At 47.1% G+C, this 19,382-nt stretch overlaps 2 protein-coding genes across 3 annotated transcripts in view; one reads left to right on the forward strand and one right to left on the reverse strand.

Moving 5' to 3' along the window:
• The window catches only part of FOXJ2 (forkhead box J2), a 33,214-nt gene extending 31,014 nt beyond the window's left edge, over positions 1–2,200 (reverse strand). Inside the window, exon 1 of one of the 2 annotated variants that reach the window (XM_082238555.1) lies at positions 1,238–2,200. The gene's annotated coding sequence lies outside the window, so the exon portion shown is untranslated. The remainder of the gene's footprint in view (positions 1–1,237) is intronic. The other variant, XM_082238554.1, reaches the window with a different exon arrangement.
• The window catches only part of SH3TC1 (SH3 domain and tetratricopeptide repeats 1), a 409,292-nt gene that overhangs the window by 210,177 nt on the left and 179,733 nt on the right, over positions 1–19,382 (forward strand). The gene's annotated exons all lie outside the window — the stretch shown is intronic.

A 19,382-nucleotide genomic window follows, 5' to 3' on the forward strand; every position in this document is an offset into this window, starting at 1 on the left:
AGGCATCCCCCCTTCACATAGAAAGGAATACCTTTTTGTCATGTGGCCTTTTAAAATAATTACTTGAACCAAAAACAATCAATCTGTTCTTAAAACCCACTCCCTATTAAGCAGAGGAATTATGTTCATTTATCAAAATGCTTTCCATTTAATACATTTACTGGGAATACTCTAACAGTAATTACAACAAGGAATCTTTTGAATTTAAGACTGCTTTTCAACTGATTTAATCCCAAAGTGGATGGAGATGTCAGAGGTACACCTTAAGTTAGTATTCCTATTTTTCCCTCAAAGTGATCACTGTCAATGGAATCTATAAAAAGCCCTATCTGAAGTGGTCGCCCCTTAGGCTTCTATTTCCTACCAGGAGCAGCTGCAGTGTGTAACTTGCTCTACTACGGACTGCTGCCAAAAGGATTCCACGACCTGAGATTTAACTCTCCCATCCCAGGACATGGGCACCAAAATTTGTCTGTAATACTCAGTAAAGTAGGAAGATCAAATCAAGGACGGCACTAGAGGAATGAATGCAAGGCCTTCAAATGCACTTGATTTCACATACTGCAGATGGATTTCTCAGTCCAAATCCAGATCATACTCTGACACGAATCAATGAGCAATAGCTAATATCTCTGGGTTCTGTAGTCCCAATCATTAACATGCATTGGAATCCCTATTATTCCCCTTTTAAAGAATGAAGGAAAGAGAATTAACCTAACATACACCAAAAACAAGAAGATTCACACTTGAGAGACTTAACATAGTCTTATCATCTGAAGCTTATGTCTCACACAGAGTTCAGCATGTACAGGATTATGCTGACACCATCCGAGCACAGTTGCATTAATGGTGTGATGTTACCTCTGAAATAAATAATCACACACACTCCGCCCTTTAACTTTCAATCACTGTGAATCTTTCCTCACGGACTCCTAAATGGTAAGATATATACATACCCCTGACCCCTACCCAGACCCGAAGTGCTGAAAAACAGTGTGTTGCTTACAATTCCTTGAGACAGGCTCTCCACTAGAAAAATCAAACAGGTGAATTATTATTTTATAAATGGCAAGCAACATATTCCAGAAAGCAAGCCAGCAAAACATACAGAGAAAGGAGGCATAGAGGCTTCTAAGTCAGAATATTGAGAGAAAGAAAATATAACAAGGAAGAATGCTGGGGAGAAAAAACAGAAAAATAGACAAGGCAAGATATGTGATGCAACATTGTCACTCACGTTAAGATTTTCTGCAGTGGATGCCTCTGGGCTTATTTCAACGAGAGATGTCCTTCACACTCTGCACATAGGCCTCATGCTCAAAAGTGATGCTGCTGTGGGTTTTTCTGAGTTGTGAACACAGAGGTAGAGATCAGCTTTGGGTTTCCAAACCCTTAAGCTACAGGTATATATATTCCTCCTCTCTCCTGTTGACTAGGCTTGAAAGATGTCACGTCTTTTCTCCTCCTTTTTCTTTGTTGGTGAGTAGCTATAAATGGGAACAACTTTCACCTCCTTTGGTAATTAAGAGTTCCTTATTTTCTTCAAGCTAACACACACCCTATTAGAAATCTTAGGGAACAAGCATCTTTTTCGTTTATCCCAAGGAGTATTTGTTTTTCCTTTTAAACTGCTGCGGGTCTTCCTCTCTGACAGCTGTTGACACTATCCCGTTTCCTCTGCCTGTCAAGCGTCCCCTTCCCCTTCACAATTGATATCTGACAGCAAAATGGGGCTGGGGGGGTCTGCTCCTTCTTGCTTGACTAGCGTGAGGAACTTATTTATGAAGTCGGCGGCTCCAACAGGCCAGTGGAAAATCGGCTTCGCTTCCTCGTCGGCGAGCAGGTAGGTACCGATTTTAAGTTGCAGGAGAGAATTTAAGAGGGAAGTGGTGGCTGTGGCTGTTGTGGCGGCGGCGGCGGCGGGGGGGGGCGGTTTAAAATAAAAATACGACGGCGCGAGAGACGAGGTCGGTCCTTGCTCCCTCCCCTCTGGCGGCCGCTACCAGCTCTCCTTCCCGGCCGGGGCTCCTTTCCCTTCCATTCCGCCGAGAGGGGCCTTTCAATCCTCGGTCTGAGGCCGAGGCGGGCAAGAAGAACTTGCGGGAGTGGACAACTGACCCAGACGCGGGGCCTAGCTGCGCGCGGGCTGTCCTTGGCCTCTGCGGGGGAAGGAGGCGTGGGGCGGCGCGGGGGGGGGGCGCTCCTCCTGGGCCTCCGCCTCCCGAGAGGATCCCCTCCGCGGCGCAGGGAGGGCTCTTTCCCCCGCGAGCCCGGGGCCCAGCCGGGGAAGGGAGCGAGGGAGCGAGCGGGAGGGCTGCGCGGGGCGGGGGTGGCTCCTCCTGACTGGCTTGCCACGGGAGGCCGCGGCGGCTCCTGGGCCTGGCGCTGCTGCTGCGGCTGCTGCTGCTGCCCGGGCTGAGGCCCGCTCCCGGGGGTCTTCCCGAGCGGGGCGGCGGCTAGGCAGACCCTCCGCAGGCCCCGGCCTCGCTGCTGTGCTGCTGCTCCTGCCGCCTGGCGCTCGCTCCGTGTGCTCCGGGGCTGCGGCTCCACTGCAGGCCCCGGCTCCTCCCCGGCCTCCGCTCCGCCTCCCCCGGCTCCCTCCAGGCCGCGCCACCCCCGCCTCCCCGCCTTAAGGTGGCTCCTCTCGCAGGAGGCGGCGGCGGCGGGGCCCCGGCAGAGGGGAAGCCAACCCGCTTCTTCCCCATCCCCTGACGGAGGCGCTTCCGCCGCCTCCTTCGCAGCCTCAACACCCCTTTCCCCTCACGAAAAGCGCCAACGGCCGACACCCCCTTGCACCGCGCGTGCCCCCCCCGGCCAGGCCCGGGGGGGCTCCGGATTTGCCGCCCTCGCCCCCCCCCCGGGTGTCTCCCCTCAGCTTTTCCCGCGAGTAGACTCGGCTCCCCGGTTTAAGTTTGAAACGTGCAAATGGGGGGTCGGGAGTGGGGGGGGGGAGCTGAGCCCTTGTCGTAAACGAGTAGCTCTATTTCAGAGTTGTGCCCCGAACGGGGCAGGAAATGCACCATCTCATTGTGGGCAGAGAAAACGCCGACGACGGTGCGCCTGAATGTACTTTGTAAAACCCGCCGTGTCTTTCCGTAAAAAGGGGGGAGCAAAATCCACTCCCTGCAGGAGCACCTTGTGGCAAACCATAGCCAGGTCTGCCGCCAGAGTTAGCTAATAGTTTAAGGGTGATTTGATGCATTTGCTTAGGCTCAAGTCAACATTTGCCCACTGCTGTTACTTTTCTGCTGAAGTTTGCGAGGGTGCGGAAACCCATTTGCAACTGATGCCACTCAAAGTCGTCTTTGGGCGAAAAGGACAAAAACTTTCTGGACTGTCATGTTGCAAGGCCCTCGAAGGTACATCGTTTGCAAGTGTGGTTCTCCAGATTTTGACTGTGTTACCAAAATTACTCAGTTATGACGTGAGTATCCAGACCTTACTGACAGCGCAATATCTGTGATGCTGCCATGTGCATGTGTCATTTGGACACGTGTCAGTCGGTTGTTGCGTGTACGTATCTTTGTGAGACGGCCTTTTCAGCATTGACTATCTGACAATCATCAGATCTGACATTGAACTACCACTTGTGGCAAAATGCAAGCTCAGCCATCTCACTGACACTTGCCAAAATGGACTTTATCATAAATAAAAGTATTAAAAATATTCATAGCTTGTTATTTTATTATTTTCACATATTTATACAAGAAGCAACAATCAATATTCAACCATCCCACCCCCACTGAAGCACAAAATTTCTACTTAATTACATTTCACTTTCAAGTTATTTTAAGTTTTTAAACAAAGGCTTCATTCCACAAGTTGTAATTTGTCCTTGGAGGCCTAGGACATCGTTTTTCAAACTGTGGTCTTCAAGCTTCATTCAGGTGGTCCATTGTGTATTTGCATTACATATTCATATTGACTTTTAATTTTATTTCTATTGCTCCTTTTGTTTCTTAGATGAAGTCTATGGAATTCAAATTGTAATTCAATACAATGCTATACAATAATTAAAATCATCAATAAATATTCAATTAAAAATCACACAGCATCTCACAGAGTGTGTTACAATTGCTTCAAGAGACAGACAAATGATTACATGGTCCACCAAGAAGACCCTCACCAATATTCAAGTGGTCTGTGGGGGCATGAGAGGGAGTTTGGGAACTGCTGATTTAGGATAGACGTCTCAGGTGGTTAAAATAAGCAAAGCCAATACATGGGGAAAGTGAGGAATATCCCAAATTTTTGCCTGGATGATTTAAGCACAAAATTTATTTCAACAATTTAGCACAGACAATACCAGCAGGTGATAGCTGGAGAAGCAGCAAAAGTGTACTCTCTAATTTTTTATGCCTAACCCTCCATGCACCCATTTTTTTTATGCCACCACATGACCATGGCAGCCATTTTGTAGCTGATGCCCACAGCAGTCTCTCAAAATTCAAGAAGTGCCCCAAAAAGGTTGTTGACTCCTACTTTACAGTTACTTCTGTAAAACCGAAAAGTGCTCAGCAGGATGCTAAAGAGTCCCAGAGGATTTGGGATGAGCAGAAACTTAGTTTGGGGTTCCCATCCCATGTCCCCCCCCCCCATACCTATAGATAGTTGTGGACCTGAGTGCAGCGCCACTTGGAACAGCTTATCACAAAACAAAACTTTAGGCCAAAAGTGATGTTAGGGTGTCTGATGAGACTGTCTCCTTGTGGTATCTTTTATTTAGGATAGCAGCCCAATGCTTATTTTGAGATGAATAATCTCCAAATGCTGATTCAAAAATAAGTTGGAGGTAATTGGTATGTTTAACCCAAGGCTGAATGGGATTTATCTGGAGACATAGAAAATTGTTGCTGTTTTTTCATTCAGACTGTTTGGGCAACGGGGAGCTGGGGGAGCTAGTACTGTAACCAGCTTCAGCCTTGTACAGCCACAGGTAGGATTTAGGAATGATCTGAAGGGCTGTTTTAGATCAGGCTTCCTCAACCTTGTCCCGCCAGATGTTTTTTTGGCCTACAACTCCCATGATCCCTAGCCAGCAGGACCAGTGTTCAGGGATGATGGGAATTGTAGTCTCAAAACTACAAGGAGGACCAAGGTTGAGGAAGCCTGTTTTAGATCATACTGGAGCAATAATCATAGGCATTGAACCTTCTACAACATAACTGAGCAGTAAGAATCCCTGAAGGTTTGAAAGCCGCTGCCTCCTAATGCCAAGTGCAAACAGGTGACCTCCTTGGCACACAAGGGGCTGCTCCAAACCAGCAGCAACATGAATGGCAGGGGGTAGGGTGGCCTGTGCCACTTTAGGGGGCACCTGGTAGAGTCCTCTTTTGAATGCTCCCTTCACACACAAGAATTCCTGAGGTGGGGTGGGACTCCACCCCCGTTCTTCCCCTGTTGGTCTTGCTAGCAAGGCGTCTTTTGAGAGGGGAGGGGAATCCTTCAAAAATGAATCTCTGGTTGTGCCAGTACTTCAAGCACCGCATTCTGCTGCACGTGTAAACAAGGTTATAGAGAGGTAACCGGCGCAGAACAAAGGAGAAAAATAGCAGGGTCGCTGGTGTGTATTGTAAGAGCTGAGTAGGCCAAGGCCAGCTAAGAGTTGCTGCAAGCAGGCAATGACGCACTTTGCACAACGGCAAGGTTGGAGCTGTGTGGGAAGGGAGGCATCTAGGTCTCGATGCGCAGCACTATTCCGTGGCGGGGAGCGGGCCCGGCTCCAGAGGCGAGCACCTGTTGCGATCCGCAGGCCGGCCAGGATTTATTTTTTCCGGAACAATGAGGACTAGGCGCGCCCTTTGGGAGACGCCACGGAACCGCTTTGCCCAAGCCCTGACGCCGCCCCTGAAGGGCGGAGGGCCGGGGGCTCCGAGCGGGGCGGGGCGGCGGGCGCGCGAGGCCACCTTAAGAGGACGGCGGAGTCGGCGCGGCGGCGCGCAGGCGGCTCCTCCCAGCCCCGTGTCGGAGGCAGCCGAGGAACGTGTCCCGGCTCGGCCGCGGGGGAGACGCGCGCCCGCCCGCCCGCCCGCTGCGCCCTCGCCCAATGGCCGGCGGGGAAGCCGCCCTCCGCGCGCCCCGGGGCGGGGGGGGGGGAACGCCGAGGGACCCGCGGGGGGGGGAGGCGTCTGCAGGAGCGGAAATGGCTCGCCTGCCCCGGGGAGGAGGGGGCCGGCGGAAGGGCGGGGGGGCCGCCCCTCGGGAAGCGCCGCCGCCGACGGCCCGGCAAAGCTGGGTCTGCCCCTCAGCTGGCGGGGCGGGAGCCGCGTTGGCCGCGCAGCGCCCCTCGCACGGAGCCAGTCCCGGAGGCCAGGTGAGGCGGGCGCCTCAGGCGGCGGCGGCGGCGGCAGCAGCATCCCCACGCCGCGCTTGATTGCGCCCTGCCTCCCCGTGGCCGAGGGGGGGGGGCACCATCCGAAGCCCTGGCCAGGCTCGATTTCTGGTGGGTCTGGTGCAGACACCTGCCAGCAGAATTTGGAGGCCGTTTAGGCACACTTTTACAAGAAAGATGCACTTCAATGGGCACTACAGTGGTACCTCAAGTTAAGTACTTAATTCGTTCCAAAGGTCCGTACTTAACCTGAAACTGTTCTTAACTTGAAGCACCACTTTAGCTAATGGGGCCTCCTGCTACTGCCGCACTGCCAGAGCACGATTTCTGTTCTCATCCTGAAGCAAAGTTCTTAACCTGAAGCACTATTTCCGGGTTAGCGGAGTCTGTAACCTGAAGCGTCTGTAACCCAAGGTACCACTGCACTTTAGTTGTGCACCAGAGGGGTCTCAACCTGGGTTTGAAAGTATAATTGTCTTTGCTGTATTTGTGTACATCTGCTCTATGTGGAGGGCTTTCCTTGTTGCGTGATCCAGAAGCTGCAGTTAGTGCAGGATGCTGCAGCACAATTGCTGACAGGAGTGAGGCCTTGTCGGCATGTGACACCTGTGCTCAGAGATCTGCACCAGGTGTCGATTTGCTACTGGGCCAGGGTCAAGGTATAGGAGGCCCTTAACAACTTGGGACCAGTATCCCTACAAGATCGCCTTACCCACTCAACTGCTTCAGTCAGCGGAATTGGTACCACTACAGGTGCCACATAATACCTGTTGCGCATTTGTAATAATTTGATCATTTAGTGTGGCAGCACCTACACTTTGGAACCCCCTGGCTGTTGAGATCAAGTAGGTGCCTTCACAGTTCTTTTTTCGGCGCCTGCTAAAAACATTTTCGTTCATAGAAGCCTACCCAGATGTTTAGAAAACTCGGATAATTTTAACATCTGTAAGTTTTAAAGTATGGTTGTTATTTTTTCTTGATTTTACTGTTTTATCTTTTGTAAACCACTCTGGGGCTTCTTACAGTCAAGTGGTATATAAATTTTATGAAATAAATAAAATAAAAAAGAATAATGTAATGTGTTGAAATAATCATTAAAATCTACCCTATACCTGCATGCTTGGAAGCAAGTCCAGTGAATTCAGCAGGACTTACTTATGGATAGACATGAATAGAATTGCACTGCCATTTGCTTCTTCTTACCTGATAGCAGATGTGGAGGAGCCCAGCTCCCACTCTGGATGCAGGGTGTAGGCATCTGAGAGACTTCGCTCATTCACTGCAGATGGAATGGAAATCATCTTAGAAAAAAGTCCTCACCAGCCCCAATGGGAAACTAGTTTTTCTTGAAACTCCTAGTCACACAGGGGAGCCAATCACTCTTCCTTTTTTATATATTAAAAAAATCATTATAATCATTCTAAACAAGGGAAGGGGAAACTACAAGCCATACAACTATTTGTAAAAAAAAAACCTTAGTTTTTCCCCAAAAAGGCTAAATGCATATTGACTATGTAAATGTCAGGCATAGATAGCTGAATCACCCTTAGTTTCTATTTGAGAGAGAAATTTTTTTTTTTTGGGGGGGTAAACAAGGCATTACAACACCATACAGCAAAAACCAAAGGGTATTTATATAATCCATTTCTCTCCCATCTGACCCACTTCCCTCCCACCCAATTTGTACTCTGGAAAAATAAATGTTGGCTGGGCAACCACTAAGTGATTGGCCAGAGCAGCTCCAAGGGTTGGGATAAGTAACCTCTGGCCCTCTGAACACTGTTGGATCACTGCTCCCATCATCTCTGAGTATTAGCCAGGCAGGCTTGGGACTGATGGGAGTCAGAGTCCAGCAACATCTGGATGCCACAGGTTCCCCATTCCTGATTCCAAGGGAGTGGAGTAAGCAAGTGACCTGCAGTTGCTGGTTTCTCCTAAGTGGGGAAAGACTCTGCCAGCAGGGGTTCTGGGGAGTGGGAGGACTTAATGGGTAACATGGTGTCATCCGTGAATGCTGCCAAGTTTCATAATTCCCTGCCTGAACACAGGGCTCAGTGACTCGTCCTTCTCACCTCCAACCAGAGTTGAGTGCTTAAAGACCCCTCAGAAGTTCTATCTTTTTATTTCGGTCAATAACCGGTAGAGAAGATAAGAAAACAGAGCACATGAAACACAATAAAATATTTTAAGTATGCAATTAAATGTAGAGTTAAAAACATTATAGAATATTTAAAAACAATGAGAAATATAAAATGATTATATTAAAATGGTAAAAAGACAAGATGGGAGCACGTTAAACTTAGCCTGGGTAAATGGTTTCCTAAATTTTGGGATAGTCAAATTGGTCAGATAGTCAGCAGGAAGAAGAGCCTGCCCTCTGTCTCTAAAAGTTAGAAAAATAGAAGTTGCATTTATGCAATTTTGCAACACAATATCCCAAATGCGTTGATGCATATTTTCTTTGGCTTTTGCATAACCTATGGCAAGAATAGCATTTTGTGAGAATCCTAAAAGATTTACTATCTTTTCCCACCTTGACTGAAATGTGCCAGTAAGGGTCAAGAGGGCTAGGCCTTTAGACATGAATAACAGTTTTAAATAATATATTTATAGCCTGCCCATCTGGCTGAGTTTCCCCTGCCACTCTGGGCGGCTCACAATCGAATATTAAAAACACAATACAGCATTAAACATTAAAAACTTACCTAAACAGGGCTACCTTCAGATATCTTTTAAAAGTAAGATTGTTGCTTATTGCCTTGACATCTGATGGGAGGGCGTTCCACAGGGCAGGCTCCGCTACCGAGATATTTTATCTTCAGTATCCAGATTTGAGATTCAGTAGAAATTTGTCCAGTCTCTAATCATAGAAGTACATTGGGCACACATCTTGGAAGGCCAAGAACGCTACTCAGAAATTTTCTTCGGACAGATTCTAGAGCCTCAAAGTGCTTAAATGTGCATTCTTGTGTTCCGTACAGCATTTGTGGTAAGATCTTAATATTGGAACACCTGAATTGCTGAGGGAACATGCTAGCCTCCATTGACATAGAAGAAAGAAATTAGTGAGTTATGGCCCTGTTGTGCTATTGCACTTCAGTTTTCCAGGAGCCGGTAGCTTGGAAAATTATTCCCAGATATTTTTTAATTTTGACCTGTTCAGTTAGATGTCCATTGATTTGCCAGCGATGTTTGCACCGTTTCCAAGTGAAAACTAAAACTTTAGATTTATCATAATTAATTGTCAGCTGTTCAGTATTACAATAGGCACCAGAGCTCTTAATAGCTGTCTCAGACCTACACACGACAGTGACAGGAGTCTTGCATCATCTGCGTAAAATAGAATAGATAGGGATCTCCCTGACAATTTAGGTGAATGAGAATTTGTTTCAGAAAGTATCTTAACCAAGGAGTTAATATGAATGTTTAACAGAGTGGGGGCAAGAACACAACCTTGTTTTACTCCCATATATGTTGGTTTTAATCTAGTTAAGTGACCTTCATAGTAGTGGTTAAAAGTGAGAGCTGGGAACTCCCCAGTTGATGTCTCGTATCATCTAAGAAACTACTGGGAACCTTAGCCCACACATGCAGTGTGCAGATAATAATTCTGGTTTCTCTCGAAGGGTTGTAAGTATAACTGAACTAACTCACATCAAACACTTTGAAGAGATAATATTATTCTTGCTCTGAATGAATAACTCCTAACAACTGCATTGTTGCACAGCAGCAGATCCAGATGTGGAAAAGCATCACAAGGAACAGATGCACACAAGCAACCGTGTGCCGCATTAGACCTGCTTACAAACCAGGGTGATGCCTTTGTCACAAATTTATAACTTCTGTGGAGCACAGTCAAATGCAGGTCCTGGATTCTTGGTTTAAGCAGTCTTTCTGGAAGAGACAGTGTCTTGAAAAGACTTAGTAGCATAAATAATGTCTGTGGCTCAGCTAAACACCAGGTGGCAGCAGAATTCCATATGAAATTCTCAAAACGGCTTATCATTACTCTCCCGCCCCTTTAGGCTTAAAACTTTGCTGTGTTAAAAGGGGTGGGGGGAGCATATAGACATAGGAAGGTACAAGAACGATATCAGAATATCTGGATGTGCTTTAAAACTGATGATGTAAGAGAGAAGCAATGTAATTGAACTCTAGGTACAGTATTAGAAACATAAATGGTATTGCTCCACAGTAATGGAATCTCAGCTGAATTTTGTTAGCATTGTTTCTTTTGTTGGTATTTTTAAAAAATTCCTTCCTAATTATTGTCTCATCTAGAACCATCTTGTTATTTTGAACTGAATAAAATGATGTGATGCAGCAGTTGCTATGGAAACTAGACAACCATTTTCCTGGATCTTCAGTGGCCTGCCATGTTCTTCTCTAACCACCCACTGTCATGCTGAATGTCTAAGCTCCATCCCAGTTTGGCCTTCCCTGCTTCTCCTTTATGTCTCTTTAACTGGACCCAGTCCTCAATTTCACCTCGCTCAGAGCAGCTTACTACAATGCATTTATAATTAGGATTGCACAGAATTAGGGACAGCTGGGGCTGGATTATACATTCATGTTAGGGCTGCTGACTTTTCAAAGAGTCTCTGTGCAACAGCTGTTAGAGGTGCCTTTTTCTGGTAAGTTAACACCCCTAATTCATATTCATCACTTGATGACTGCAGAATCGGGTGAAGACTCATTATGTGAATCAGCCAACAAGCACCAGAGACCATAAATGGAACTTCCATGTTAATTCACCTCAAGGACATCACTTTTTCATGGTGCAAGTTCTTAAGGGATACACAAACCAGCCTCCTGTGGATTGCAGGTAGAGGGCTGGTTGAGCTTGGAGGGCAGCACGTCTGAGATCCTCACCCTGGGATCACCCTTAAGGACTTCCCTTGGTGCCCATGAAGCGTCTGAGAGCCCCCACCCCACCCCCTTCATTTTGAGGTGGTGAGAATGAATGAATGAGAAAAATGGGGAAGAGAGCAACACACTTTCTCACTCCCTCTTTCAGCTCTATGTGCTTTTCAAGGCTCAGATCAACTCCCAGGCAGCTGAACAGAGAGAAGAGTGGGTGGAAGGGAAAGAGGAACAATCCAGGAGACTGGGAAAGAAGCTGAATGGCTGGGAAGAGAGGAGAGAGTGACAAAAAGAGAGAGAGAGAGAAAATGGAGTGCCTTAGAAAGGATACATGCAGGTGAGCATCTTGGATCGAGGAAAGCATACCATCTTGAAACTGTTTCCCATGGGCTGCACCCTCAAAAATCAAATCACAGACTACATCTGTCTCCATTGACTGAATTGCAAATGGTTATGGATCCAGTACTTTCCAGCACTGCCCTGGCAAAAAGACATGGATCTGTAAGGTGGGTGAGCAAAGGTGTGAGTTTGTTATCTGGGGCTGGTTTGCCATAGGGCTGCTCACATTGGGCCTTTAAATTCAGTTACAAGCCAATTGCAACCCAATAATTACTTTCTGGCCTGCAGGTGTGATGTGGATTTTCAACAAGTTTTGATAGATGCTGCTGAGATTGCAAAGGAGCTAGAAATACTACCAAGCCCTGAGGCAGAATAAGTTAGAAAAAAGGAGAAGGAAAGCGTGGTTTCAGAATGAGGCCCAAGAGGCACCACAAGAGCCAAAGCAGAAATTCAAAGTACCGTATTTTTCGCTCTATAAGACGCACCAGACCACAAGACGCACCTGGTTTTTGGAGGAGGAAAACAAGAAAAAAAATATTCTGAATCTCAGAAGCCAGAACAGCAAGAGGGATCGCTGCGCAGTGAAAGCAGCAATCCCTCTTGCTGTTCTGGCTTCTGGGATAGCTGCACAGCCTGCATTCCCTCCATAAGACGCACACACATTTCCCCTTACTTTTTAGGAGGGAAAAAGTGAGTCTTATAGAGCAAAAAATACGGTAGGTTACTACTATGCTGTCTTATACGTGGTCTTACAATCTGTCTTCTGGGGTAGTTTGTCCACCTTTGGTCCCCATCCTGCCCTCAACTCTCACCTGTGGCTCCTAGAACCTGTCCACAGCCGACAGTAGCCATACCTCAGGAACGGCTTCGACTGGCTGGCTAAACCAGGTGAGGGGAGCTGGTGGGTCTCAAACTCTGAGTGAGCTACGGACTTCCCCTGCTCCAGCGGATTGAGCGGAGGAGACCAAGAGTGGGTCCATTGGTCAAGAAGGTGGTTTCTTCATGCGCTGTAGAGGGGAGTGGAGGGCAGATGGGGCTTGTCAGCCGGGGAAGGTAGCCAACTAGCAAAAGGAAAACTGATACCAAAGCTCCACTGCCTCACAGAGGCTTCTTCAGGAGAAGAAAAGGCTAAGGAGTAAGCCCTGCGCAAATCTGGACTGGAGTCCCTAAGACGGTTGGGTGGTGCCTTGTATGCAGGGGCGTAGGGTGGGGTGTGTGGCCTGCCCCAAGTGTCACCTTGAGGGGGGTGACAAAATGGCGGTGGCACTCACTGCGGGGCCTGCAGCACGCCCTCGCCACGTGTCTCGGGCACCTGCAGGCTCCACGCTGTCCGCCTGCTGCCTCCCCCCCAGCTGTAGGGTGGCCAAGGGCGTGTGCATACCGTCCATATGGGTGCTGCATGTGCACCACCAGACGGTTTGCCCCCCCCCTGTGGATGGTTTGCCCCGCCCCTCGACACCCTGCACTGGGTGCTGGAGAGCCTTCCTCTACCACTGCTTGTACGACTCCGTCCAGCAACACCCGGTGCCAAGCTGGTGCCAAATGCATTGCTCTGCTTTCCTTTGGACCACAACAGTGAGGCCGGGATGGGGGTCGTGTCATCTGGGCAGCCCAGGACCTCCAGACACGTTGCCAAGGCTTACTCCCCTTACCTGGGGAGCCCCAGAGGCCTAAGCGCCAACTCCTAGGAGCCCAGGTCATTTTGCCCCACCAATAAAATATTTGAGGGCCATTGCTACCTTTATTTCTTTTCCATGTTTGAACTTCGTTCCCCAACAAGCCCTTTAAACCAAATTGTAAAAATGTTTCTGGATGGCAAGAGAACTGGGATTGGGCATTTATAAAAATTAAACTAGGAGTGCCTAATTCAGATGACTGGGAGGATAAAGCTCCCCACCTAAATAGTGTAACTGGAGGGGGCGGAGTGCCCCCCGGCGGCACTTACCTTTGGCGGTGGCACGGCGGATCCCAAGGCGCCACAGAGCGCCACTCCCCAAAGCAGCGTGGCCCAGGGCTAGGCTCACCGCGTAGCAAGCTGCTGCATCCCCCCAGCTGCCAGAGGTCAGCCAAGGAGGACACACATTGGCACACGCTGGCCCTGTGAGTGGCACTGGCCCTGCAGTGCACCCGAGCCACCAAGTCTCTTCTGAGCACCCTCCAGCTGGAGGGCACCTGCCTGGGAGCGACGCGCCAACTCGAGTGCCCTGCAGGCCCCATGCGTCCCCAAAAAGCAGCACAGGGCTGGCGTCCGCCCACCACCTCCCCCTCAGCTGCCTTCCACCTGGAGGGGGCCTGGGAGGGACACAGCTGCTTGGGCACCGCTGAGGCTCCCTACGCCACTGCCCCAACTGTTGTTGTTGTTGTTGTTGTTCTGCCCTTTACCCCAAGACCCAACTGAAACACAATATTTAAAAGCAATTTAAATTTTGACATAATTAATATTTTCTTGCTGACAACAGAAGCGAGAATGTTGATAGCCAATAATTGGAAACGAAATTACGTTCCAACCAAAGAAGCATGGTTGAATAAATTACCGTATGTGAATACTTGGAATTAGCAAAGTTGACTAATTTGAAAAGACAAAAACCAAAAAATATAATCCAGAAACAATGGAAATGTCTAAATGATTATTTATGTAGACAAGGATTAAATGTAAGGTATTGGTTGTGTTTAGAATAGATTTAGGAAAGATTTAGGAAACTTATTGATTAGAATATTTGTGTGAGATTGTATGGGAAAAATACAGAATAAGATACAATCTTGCTTAAAATGTATATAGGAAGTGCAGTTTAAGCGATGGAAGTCAATCAATGAAATTTTATTATTATTTTCATATTGAGATATTTGTAGAATAAACTTGGAAGAAATTCTTCCAACTTTTCTTCTTCTTTTCTCTTTATTTTTTCTTTTCTTCCTTTTTTCTGTTGTTCCTTTTTCATATATATGTGCTTATTTGAAATATATACCTATGTATGTATTTGCAATATTTTGCTTATATTTTGTAACAATTATGTTAAATAAATTAAAAATAAAAAAGCAATTTAAAATGACTTAGTATCACAGAAATAAGGTGGGTCCTAAAAATACCCCCAAGCAGACAAATGCATACTTTTGCAGCCAGCCATCATTGATTTTGGGGGGGTGGGGGGTGGGAGGCAACCACATGCCTAGAAACCTAGGGTTGGGGAGAGTTGGATTCCAGTCCCTTTTTAGATTTAAGAATTCAGAGTAGCCCTGGACCAGCCACTATTTCTGAGACCAGTCAACCTCACGGAGCTGACAAGACAGATGCCAACTTTTTCTTCTCTGGCAATCGCTGGTAACCAAGTAAGATGGTCTTCCATGAACATGGTCTTAACAGTGAGTCCGTAAGTGACTGTGAAGGTTAATTCTATATCCACACATCCTTCCACAGTGGGGACATAAGTGTCTGGGCGGGAGTTGATCACAGTGAGGGTTTTCCAAACATGCCTTCCTCTTAGCACATTTCTCCCTGAGTTCGAGTGTCTTCAAAGCCCATGACACCTTTGGCAAAGGCTGTTCTCCAATTGGAGCACTTGCAGGCCAGTGTTTCCCAATTGTCAGTGTTTATACAGTGGTACCTCGGGTTACAGACGCTTCAGGTTACGCAATTTCGGGTTGCGCACCGTGCTGAATCCGGAAGTACCGGAACGGGTTACTTCTGGGTTTCGGTGCTCGTGCATGCACAGAAATGCTAAATCACATTTTGCGCATGCGCTGAATCGCAACCCGCATGTGCGCAGATGCGGCGCTGCGAATTGCAAACGCTGCGGGTTGCGAATGTGCCTCCTGCACGGATCACATTCGCAACCCGAGGTTCTACTGTACTATATTTTTTAGATTTTCCTTGAGAACAAGTTAAACCTCTTTTCTGACCACCAGCATTACGCTTTCCATCTTTAAGTTCAGAATAGAGACCAGTCAACGTCATGGAGCTGAGAGACAGACAGATGCCAATAACAACACTGAATATTGAAGTTTGTGGTGAGGCGGAGTTGTTTTCTAGCCCTTGGTCAAGTATTTTCTTTAAAGTTGTTAATCTGGAGATTCAGCAAATCCTACTGCAGTCACAATGGACCAGTATGAATGACAGCAGTGGGGGGGGGGGAACCCAGCTGTGTGTCAGATTTGCTGAGGCCTAGGAGCTGCCTGTGGGTGAGGCTGACTTTTGATGAGACAAAGGAATCGTGTGGAAAGATCCTGGCTAATGAAACCTTTGATGTTCAAAGAGGATGCCTGTGCCCAAGGCTTTGTTTACCTGGACTGATGTGAGAATGCAAAAGCCCTGGGTAAACTGTCTGATAAAAAGAACAAGAAACCTCTTAACTGATTAGAAAAACCATCTTTGAGGACAGAACAGTTGGTAATGTCCTAACTGGACTGGCAGTGATGGCATTTGTTTATGGGATGATGCTGAAATGGAATGTGCTTATATAACATTTGAAGAATTTACAGGGACACTGGTGACGTTTCCCCCAATAAAATTCAGGAAAGTAGAAACAGTGACAAGTTCTTTTTGCTCTTTCAGCTGACCTGAAAAGTCTGCGTATGCCAGTACAGTGGTACCTCAGGTTACATACGCTTCAGGTTACATACGCTTCAGGTTACAGACTCCGCTAACCCAGAAATAGTATCTTGGGTTAAGAACTTTGCTTCAGGATGAGGATAGAAATCGTGCTCCGGCGGAGCGGCAGCAGCAGGAGGCCCCATTAGCTAAAGTGGTGCTTCAGGTTAAGAACAGTTTCAGGTTAAGTACGGACCTCCAGAACGAATTAAGTACCTCAGGGTAACTAATATGAAACTTCCAGGATGCCTCTTCCACTCCACTCCTGCCCCCCCTTTTACTTCCTTTCCCTCTTTTCTGGTATTAGCTATGTATTTTTGTAACTCAGAATGGATGATTTAGCTCTTAAATATGGGTGATGGAGAAAGTTTAGGACATGGGTAGGCAAACTAAGGCCCAGGGGCCTGATCCGGCCCAATCACTTTCTCAATCCAGCCCACGGATGGTCTGGGAATCAGCATGTTTTTACATGAGTAGAATGTATCCTTTTATTTAAAATGTATCTCTGGGTTATTTGTGGGGCATGGGAATTCGTTCATCCCCCCCAAAAAAATATAGTCCAGCCCCCCCCCCACGTGGTCTGAGGGACAGTGAACCGGTCCCCTGCTGAAAAAGTTTGCTGACCCCTGGTTTAGGACAATACAGTGGTACCTCAGGTTACAAACACTTCAGGTTACAAACTCTGCTAACCCGGGAGTAGTACCTCGGGTTAAGAACTTTGCCCAAGGAGGAGAACAGAAATTGCACGCCGGCGGCAGGAGGCCGCATTAGTGAAAGCACGCCTCAGGTTAAGAACGGTTTTGGGATAAGAATGGACCTCCGGAACGAATTAAGTTCGTAACCTGAGGTACTACTGTAGTTGAAGATAGTATGAAGGGAGAGGCTTGACTTCATTTCCTTGATTTCCTTGGTCCTTATTTGCTGCATTATATATTTCTGGCCATTTCTGTATTGTCTTTATTTGCTTTACAATTTCTTTATTCCCTGCCCTTGTGGGGCACTGGGGGGGGGGAGTAATGTGAATGAGGGTGAGTCCACTTCCCTCCCTCAGGTCATTATAACCCTTTTTTTTGAATGCCTTTGTGGTTATTTTTATTGGTTCACCTTACCCACTATGCTTTGATTTCAAAGCCAGGCTTCCAAAAGTCACCTCCCTTGTGCAAGAGGTCCTAGGCAAGATAGGCAGGAGAGTCAACATTTGGGTCAAAAATATTTACCAGTGCTAGAGTTGTTGGGGCATTTTCAGTGAGTAGAATGATAACACAGTTCTCTTCATCAGCAAAATCAAGCACAGATCTTTCGTGGATTAATGTGGCTAGTGTTTTTGGGTTGTTTGAAGCAGCACTCAGATGAGCTTCCCCTACTCTGTTTGCACAATCTGCCTTTATCCTTTGCTTAGAATCAAGCTTCTTTTGGTAGGGCTGTGTGAACCCATTCAGAGAGAACTTGCTCTCTTTTATTGGGGCACCCAATCTCCAAACATTCTATGTAATATTTAAGGATATGGAGAGACATAAAACGTGGGAAGTGAGTTTTGTAGAAAAACTGGTGGTTGGCTTTTGCTGCCCAACTCCCCAAGGGGCTCTGAGTCCCCTAAGTCCACAATCGATCAGAGAAGAATGCATGAAGGTTCCAGTGAAAGCAAAGCAGCTCTTTATTTTTCTGTTGCAACAGAGTCCCCCACCCTCCACTCATTGGAGGGAGGTGAGAGAACAAGAAGAAAGTATGCAGGAACCTTTAAAGACTTTAGACATCGCCTGACCACCCTAAAAGCATCATACAAGCATCACAGAAAGAGGTGGTCACACAGAAATTTGAGAGTGTGGTTTTTCTCTTGTCTGCCAGGATACCTGATAATGTTTTATGGATTGCATTACCTGGGCAGTTTGACCATTCTTTTGAAATGGTAAATACTTTAGTTCTTGAATCCAGGTCACAGGCCCACCCTAGTCATACACAAATATGCCCTCAAGACAGGATTTCTGGGTGAAAAGATATACTGGGAAAAGTTCCTCCAAGACATTTCCTTCTGCAGAGGAAATATTTGGGGTTATTTAAGAGTCAAGATGGCTTCAGGATTGCTCTCCTGTGCTATTTCAGACATGTGGGTTATATATTCTAGATGTGTGTTTACCTTGTTGCATTTATGAACATTTATTCTATATTTGAGACCTTATAATTTTTATAACATGAGAAAGGAGAAAAAAGGAAGTGTAGGTAGGAAATGTTGCCCCTTACCATTCCACATTGTCCTCTGCTGATGGCCATTTGAAATGAATTCAGTGCAACAATGTGATATTGTCAAAGGGTGGCTCTGTGACAGCCTCCAACATGAGGTGAAGTGAGTTTGCATGTAGGCGATGGATGTGCTTGCCAAGGGCACTGGGGCAGCCAGAAATTGCAGCTGCATTGAGTCGTAACAGAAGGGAAGGGGGAGGAATCAAAACCTAAACCAGAGGAAGTTATGTTACAATGCAAACATTGGGGGGGGGGGAGGCTGAACTTTGGGGTGGGCGGATGGGAGAGACAGAGAAAAATTACCCTGAACAGCTTGTTGAGAAACATTTAAAAGCACAATCCTATGCAATTCTACTTGGAAATAAATCCCGTATCTCCAGTAGGGCTTAAGGTCCCAGCAACTGGAGTCAAACACAGGTCAGGATTAAAATAATGTCACCCATGCCAGTGAAGCTGACTCAAGTAAAGCAAAATACAGTTCAGGCCTAGTTGTCTCAGCAACCCTTCCTAATAGGTCTTGCCCTGATGTCACAGTTGTGAGAACTGATGGTCCCCACCTCCCCACCCCTCTCTCAGGCTCCTCCTCTCCAGGCTTTTCTCCTAAGGGAGCTGGGCATGTTTAGCCTGGAGAAGAGGAGGTTAAGGGGTGATATGATAGCCATGTTCAAATATATAAAAGGATGTCACATAGAGGAGGGAGAAAGGTTGTTTTCTGCTGCTCCAGAGAAGCGGACATGGAGCAATGGATCCAAACTACAAGAAAGAAGATTCCACCTAAACATTAGGAAGAACTTCCTGACAGTAAGAGCTGTTTGACAGTGGAATTTGCTGCCAAGGAGTGTGGCGGAGTCTCCTTCTTTGGAGGTCTTTAAGCAGAGGCTTGACAACCATATGTCAGGAGTGCTCTGATGGTGTTTCCTGCTTGGCAGGGGGTTGGACTCGATGGCCCTTGTGGTCTCTTCCAACTCTATGATTCTATGATTCAGGCAGTCTCAAACGGTGTCTGCGCACAACTAACCTCTGCTC

This window comes from Podarcis vaucheri (genome assembly GCF_965113315.1).
Source record: "Podarcis vaucheri genome assembly, chromosome: 9".
Lineage (NCBI taxonomy): Eukaryota > Metazoa > Chordata > Lepidosauria > Squamata > Lacertidae > Podarcis > Podarcis vaucheri.